The sequence below is a fragment of the Lagopus muta genome, chromosome 5 (genome assembly GCF_023343835.1).
Source record: "Lagopus muta isolate bLagMut1 chromosome 5, bLagMut1 primary, whole genome shotgun sequence".
Classification (NCBI taxonomy): Eukaryota; Metazoa; Chordata; class Aves; order Galliformes; family Phasianidae; genus Lagopus; species Lagopus muta.
Window position 1 is genome coordinate 14,676,208 of NC_064437.1, and position 8,142 is coordinate 14,684,349.

Consider the following 8,142-nt stretch of genomic DNA (forward strand, 5'->3'; position numbering starts at 1 on the left):
AGGTATTTCTAACAGAAATACAATCCTAATGACTTTTTCCTAGATGTTTTATAACATAATCAGTCTTTGGAACACGTGTGCATGGGTGCACGCACAGGTTTAATCAGACACATAGGCTGTAAAGTCTGATAGATGTTGGACATCTCTCACTTAATTAGAGGATCTCTTGAACACCTTTACAAGGCTTTCTGTAATTGTGAACACCTCAGTACTTTTATAAATCCGGTCTATGTTTACCTGATCCCACCAACATGATTCCTACATGAAAGAGCACAGCTCTGTATGAACTGCAAGTGCAGTTTCTTGTAAAAAATGCTTATTCCATCTCTTTCTAAGTAACTGCATTTCTGGAACAAACAATGCATAAAAACCTTAGATTAACAGGCATTGCTTTATCGCTTCTAGAAAAGCTCTGATCTCATTTCCAAAAGGGAGGATATTAGCAGAAAAATTCATTCAGAAAGTGGAAATCAAATCTTAAGTGCCCTGTGCACTTCAGAACACTGGTATCCTTAAAGCAATACCATTTAGCCTCCCAAATCTGTAAAAACAAACTTCTGCCCTTAATAAATATTTTCATTTGTGTGCCATGCATTCAGTCTCTTGGCACTTCTTGGTCCTTTACACTAAGAAAGCATAACAGGAAACTCAAGGGAGACAGAACCATACCAATGTTGGACACAGAGTGGGAGCTGCTCACAAGTCCAGTACAGATTATAAAAGGTGTCTGAAGGAAATTGTCCAATTTATCACTTCTTATTCAAAAAGCAGTATATACTTTTCCTCAGTGCCGGGGAAACAAAGAACACATGTGCAAGCAAGGCAGAAGCCTGTTCCTCAGCTGGCAGAACCCTTCTCTTCACTGAAACTCAAAAGCACAGAACACAACATCCCCCTCAATTTGTAACTAATTTTGCAATAAATTCTTTCAGTACCTGAGGCATCACTGTATTGGTCATCTAACACAATTCTTGTAGGTTCAGCCATGAACAGTAACATAGATTATTGTTTTTTTTTTTCAATTAATGATAGCCCCCCTTGAATGGGGGGCTCTTGAATAAAACACTTCTCTGAAAAATGACAAAATAAAAGAGCTTGATTCTGGTGGCCATATCACAAGGATAATAGTGAGGCTAAGCGAGGCAGAAAATAGTGAGGCTGTGAAGGCAACTAAGGCCAGTAAGACTGGAACACGGAGTGAAAAGGGCACAATCCCATCACTATTGATAAGCGCTGTCTCATTCTGCCTTGTGTTTTAATGGACACAGACACGAGGTATTTTGAGTTTTTTTTAGTGAAAGAAGGTTGACAGTCAGAATACAAGGAGGGCTGTTTCTGGGCATCTGAAAGAGCACTGAAACACTTTGCAACTGCTCTTCTATACATACATAGCTTCTCACAATGAAGTTAAAGCATGCCTTTTCATACAAGCTGTGTTACAAGATAATTTCTTCTAAAGAATAAACTCATAACAATGCTCTTAAAAAAATTTCCTGATCCATGTTTTCAGCCCACATAGATATTAAACCTAGTTTCCTAGACCCTGAAAAGCTAATTATGCATTCAATTAGAGTTTCTTAATAAAGATTAAAACTCTGAAGTCTATTACAAGCCCATATTTAATTCAACTGCCATTTTATCCATGCCATGAAAGTGCGAGTGGTAACAATGAATATAAATTATAATACATGCCATAGAGTGAATGCTATTTGTCCAAGTACGTTACTATAAAGAATTAAATTTTGCTATCGGTTCCATAATCTAGTTAAAATTGGTATTCTTTATTTGGTCTTTCAATGTAGTCCAATTTCCTACTTTGAAAAACAAATTCTAGGGAATAAAGAAAAGAGATTAATTTATCATTAAGACTCTGCTTAATTGAAGTCAATTCCGAACAAACTTGAATTCAATTTCTGCTCATTAAATTGAATGTGCTCTGCGTTTCTCTCTGCATTGCTTTGAGCAAGCAGCTGAGAACAAGGGACTAACATCAAAATTATTAAATTGAGGAGATTTTATTTGGTCTTCACATGCCAGAGCCGCTTTGATGAGGAGCTGTTTTGGCACTGAAAGGAAACGAGAGCAGCTGGAGGAAAAATCAAATGAAACTAAGCCTCGGAAAATTGAAGAAAACGCAAGCTTAATAATATTTAATAATTAAATTTCCACAAACAATAGCGGCAAATGAAGTAATCTGCAAAGTCTGTGAACTCATTTGCATAATTGATGCCGGTCCCCTGTAAATGAATAATGAAGATAATAAAAGATGTTGCTAAAAATGGGCACAATAACAGCAAATTTCATCAAGCCGTGTGCTCTGATTAATCTGCTCTTGCAAATCAGCAGTGAGCGGGGGATGCGTGATTACCCACACCGCGGCCAGCTGCAGGCTCTGGGCTGGCTCTGGCCACACTCGCCCCAGGCCCAGCGGTAAGGCTGAAGGCTCCTGAGCCAAGGTACCCATCCAGGCCTGAGTGGCACCGCAGAGAAAGTCTGAGGGCCCCCAGCCAAGCAGGCTGGCCATGGGGTTGAGCCTGCACCACAAGGAACACAAGGAACGCTGCTTCTCCTGGGGGTCAGTACTAAGCTCTGCTGTTCCTGAAGCCAATCACAGAGTCCTGTTCAGCAACCTTCAGTGAGCCCGAGCCTTTCCTTAGAAAATCCTTTTCCCAGCCACAGAAACAACTCGCTGCAGCCTGCTAGGGGCTTTAAAGATACAGAAGGTCCAGGTTGGTCTGCCCGGCATCTGTGCCATTACCGAATTTTTTCCTAAGAATAAAGCCAGCCATGTATGTAACCACTGAAATTTTAGAGTCACACAGCCCCTCACAGCTGTGCCTGAACTTGGACCACACTGGGCCAACGCATCACAAGACAGCCTGCAAGCATAAATCACTGGCCAGGCTGTAATCCGGCTCAAATGTGGGGTAGCCATGAAATAATGCTCTTAAGCTGAAAACTAATTCTCATTTTACTCTAATTTATCTACTTCCACCAGGGTCCAACTCTGCAGATTTCACCAATATTAATTAGTGCTTCTCACGGGACTGTGATTTTTTCACAGATTGCAAAAAAGAGGAGGAACCAATTACACTGTTTCCTGAAGCTGCTGTGTAGGCTGGTGGTGGATGCTACACATTGCAAATGGGAAAGTATTCTGAAAAGTAATATACTTTTATCATACAGCCACTACATCCTTAAAGCGTTTAGAAATAAACATTTAGGAAGACATGACTTCATTGGGATTACTCATAGAAGTATTTATAGGATCAGGCCCCAAACATTCTGCAAATACAACTTAGTATTCACTGTGTTGCCTTGAACAAGTGATCTCTCAACCCATTTAACTACTGCAATGAATACGAACCTTTCATTGTATCTAATATTTACATTTCATGGCCAAAGCACAAGATACCCTCTATTTTAATTGTGCTATTTTCCTCAAACACTGAGTCCACTCTAGTATTTGTTTAAAGTAAAGGGTGTATTTTATTACAAAATGGAAACTTCAATATTAGACATCCAAAAGAGGAGCCTTTTACATCCACCCAGTGTAAACCAAAACAGAACAATATTCTCCAGGTAATGCATATTTGCAAGCTGCAATTCTATCAACTTTTTCTTCCTTTACCAGATCTCACAAACCACAGTTTTACTTCTTTAAACTGGAAAACAAATCTGCCCTGTGTAGCAAATACAACCCCTTCATCTTTCCTTTTGCACTAATATTAAGCAAATGTTTGCATCTAGTTACTAAATCCATGTACAGCAGTTAATAGAGGTGCAAAAGTTTGTTAGGTAGGCCTCGGCTAATTGGCCAATTGCATTCAGTACATAAAAAAGCAGCTAAGCCATTCAACCTAGTATAAGTTGTTTTTCTCAGGAGCTTGACAAGGAGGGAAATAAACAGACTTAAGATACCAGCAGAGCCTGGATGGTATGAAGGAGTGGGACTTGATTGTTCTATTATGTATGTAGGGAATTGTTTTATTAGTGAAATAGGAACACATCCCATGATATAGATTATAAATCCATGTTGTGCAGCTAGGTGAATAGCTCTTAATCATCTGTGTTTTTCTAATATTTGAGGAATAATTCATCATAAGCCAGTGCAGCCTTTGAACTGCTAGAAATTCAGCAACTTCATCACTGAAAGCAAGGGTCATCCAGCTGGCTGTGAACTGCTGAAGTACATCCAATGGTGGTAACCACAAAACAGTCATGAACCAAAGTGGAGTACTGAGGTAAGCCAGCTGTGTATCAAACAAGACTCTTCCTACTAAACAGTACAAACAACACAGAACAAGACTAAGGATCCTTATTCCAATAGATTTGCAAAGTGGGGAGTCAGTGATGCCACTCATAAGGGAGAACTGAATGAATAAAAAAATAAAAGCATGCATGTGAACTGGGATTTGATTTCTGATGGAACTGATATATCTGCTGTGAAAGCTAGCTAATGTACCGAGTTCTGCAACAAGTGAATTTACAGGAGACCTTATGGTCACTTGAAAGAATTATACTCAGACTTGAAACAAAGTAGCAGGTGGAAGAGTTTTGGTTGGGGCTCATTCTACTCTCAGCTCACCAAATCACAAACGAAAGCCAACAAAAGGACCTGATGACTTCTGAGCAAGGTATGAAATAACAAAAGGGCCACAGCCATAGAAGGACAAAATGGATACTGTCATCACAGAATATACATTTTTAAATTCAAAGTGAAGGTCCAGGAAAGAAGAGTTGCACTCTGAATGGTGCTACACTCGCAGTTTAGTAGCAGAATACATTCTGAGCAGATTGGCCCCAATGCTTGTTGTGAAAAGGGGGGAAAAGGCAACAAAGAAACAACATTCAACATTCAGGCCATTCTCACAGGATATGGGAAAATGCCAAAGGAAGAACTTAAACTATGTTCCAGATGTCAGGCAAAAGTATAATTTCATCCCTGGTCTAACCTGGAGTAAGACCCATTTAATTACTGAGATTTCTTCTTTTAACACCAACAGTTGTTCTTATGCCAAAAGCATTTCACAAAGATCAGTGGTAATTCTGAAAGGAAAAATCTGTTGAGATTTTGTTGGATAAAGATTACAGCTGGGACTTGAACCTGCGTTTCCCAGAACAGTTCCTTGTGGTGACAAGAAGTCTCCATCATTTCCACCACAGCCCAATCTAAAAGGTTCTTTAAAAATCCAGAAATGACATATTCAATACTTTCTCATCAATGATCAACACCTTCTGATAAAACATACGATCAAATAATTCTACTATACACTTGGCTTCACAAAGGTGGCAGTGTTTAATTAAATGGGAATTAATGGTAGTTTCACACCAAAATACATGGAGGAAAAATGGTAATTCTCCTGAACAAATCTAGAACAATCGTGCTTTGGGCAAAATCCAAGCTTCCAGGTACACAACCTGTTTACAAACAGAGAAAGATGTAAGAACCAAAATCAAAGGGAAACATTTTCTAAATGTTTCATAGTTTGATCCATGATTCATAAGGAGGATTTACTGAAATTCTTCATTGCTAAATATTTACACTTTGATATCTGAATAAAACTTTGAAATAATATTCAGTATAGCAGTATAGCATAAAAATCCAATACATTAAAATCATCTAAGTTGGTATGATGTTTTTTCTCCAAACAGAAATGCGAAAGTTTAATCAAGTTGTTTTTAAGTAGTTTTCCCTGTGGAGAAGGACCTGGGGGGTCCTGATAGATGAAAAACTTAATATGAGCCAACAGGGTGCTCTTGCAGCTCAGAGGGCAAATGGTATCCTGGGCTCCATCAAAAGAGGGGTGGCCAGCAGGGACAAGGAGGTGATTGTCCCCCTCTACTCTGCTCTTGTGAGGCCCCATCTGGAGTACTGTGTCCAGGTGTGGAGCCCGCAGTACAGAAAAGACAGGGAGCTGTTGGAGAGGGTCTGGAGGAGGGCCACTAGGATGATCAGGGGACTGAAGGACCTCCCCTATGAGGACAGGCTGAGGGAGCTGGGCTTGTTCAGCCTGAAGAAAAGAAGGCTGCAGGGTCATTGCAGCCTTTCAATACCTAAAGGGAGCCTACAGAGGGGAGGGGAATCAACTCTTTGAAAGGGTTGATATGTGTAGGCCGAGGGGAAATGGTTTTAAGTTGATGGAGGGGAGATTTAGGCTGGACATCATGGGGAAATTCTTCACTGAGAGAGTGGTGAGGTGCTGGAACTGGCTGCCCAGAGTGGTTGTGGATGCCCCATCCCCGGAGGTGTTCAAGGCCAGATTGGATGGGGCCCTGAGCAGCCTGGTCTAGCATTAAATGGGGAGGTTGGTGATTCTGCATGTGGCAGGGGGGTTGGAGATTTGTGATCCCTGAGGTCCCTTCCAACCCTGGCCATTCTGTGATTCTGTGATTAAGATGTCATCCTCCATCCCTCCACATCTTTCTCTCATCACGATTAAAAAAAAAAAAAAAAAAAAAAAAAAAAAAAAAAAAAAAAAAAAACAGATCCAGACTAGTTGGCCTATAAGTCAGCATATGAATAATATGAATACACAATCAGAAATGAAGTTATTTTCAGACATTTTTAAGTTAAACAATTGTAACAACAACAACAAAAAGTTTAATGGCTTACAGAGGTTTCTTATGTTTATATGGAAAAACAAACTTTGATATTAAAAAGCCATAGTTGCTAGTGATATTAGTACAACATGTCAGTCATTTAAACAAAACAATCCAGAATTTCTGCGGCATAGCGACAGTCAAAGAATATGGACGTACATCATCATCTTGACAGCACTCAGCGTAATTTATTTGGAGGTTGGATGTATTTTTGTGTGGGATTTTTTGTTTGATTTGTTTTTTGACTAATGCGTTTCCCTATTTTTAAAAAGCTCTAAAACTTAGGTTTCCAGTGTATTTTTCAAAAACAGGTGACACCAGAGCTTGAAAAGTTGATTCCATACAAACCTTCATGCTTGAAGAGAGCAAGTGTGAAGTTCTGAAGGAAAGGTAGGTGGCTATGGTACTTTGTATGAAGAAAAAAAAAAGTAAATTAAGTGCAAGATTCTCTCCTTCCTTACTGCCAGACAGAACTCTCTTCTAGCCAGGGCTCAAAGGTGCAATGCAATGTGTGACAGTTTCAGTATTAGCTCTATAGCCTCAATATAATGATTCAGTATCTTCTGTATAAAATATGTTCAACAATAAAAATGAATAGGCGTCAATGTATGTGAAACAAGAGAATATCAGGGTCTAAATGCTCTGACATTCCTTGTAACATGGGAAGTCTGAAACTGGCAGTAGTCTTGAATAATGCCCTTTACAAGCAGAGAAGATGGAAATAATGGGATAGTCGCCACAGATCTGAACAAATGAAAATGCAGATGTTTGATTTAAGAAATAGTAGTTGCAGTTTTCAGATAGACTATGTTGATATAAAGCTCACTTTATTTGTTTTTCTTTGTTAGAAGTTATTATCAAGAAATCTTTGTCTGATAGTAGGACTGGGAATAATTAGATTTAGTCCAGTCCAGCCCAATGATTCTGGTGTATTGACTCAAGACCTGACCTTTGTTGACTAATTAATTAAGAGGACCCTGTATCAGATGCAAGAGTTGTAACTGTTTTTAATGCCCTATAGTAATCTTAAGTCAGAGAAAAAAATATTCTAATGTGTTATTCTCCACATGTAATTTATACACCTGCTATTAGTACAGCTAATTTTCATCTTTAAACATGGAGATGAAGAACTCTGTTTTTCATTTCTTCCTATTTAAAAGTTTCATTTATAAAAGAGAGGTAATCTCTTACCCACTAGCTGAAAGATGCTAAAACAGGTGCAGTATCTGAATAAACCTATGATGCAAAAATGGCAGGAAAAGCATTCATTGATATCTTTTTATAGTTTCTCTCCTTTCTTCCTCCCCTCTCCCTTCTGATTCTTAGCGTACCCAAGTACTCCTTGATCACCCAAAGCATAAAAATACTTTAGCATTTTGTCACACAGCTTCCATTCAGGACAGCATCCAGAAATACAGATCTGCAGTGCATTCCTGTTCTTCCCTCCAGTGTTCCAAACACAAACTGGCACAATTATTTCATTTTAAGTTTTACCTGAGCTGAAGGTTTTTAGGAAGAAGCAAGTTATGTTGCTCTCAA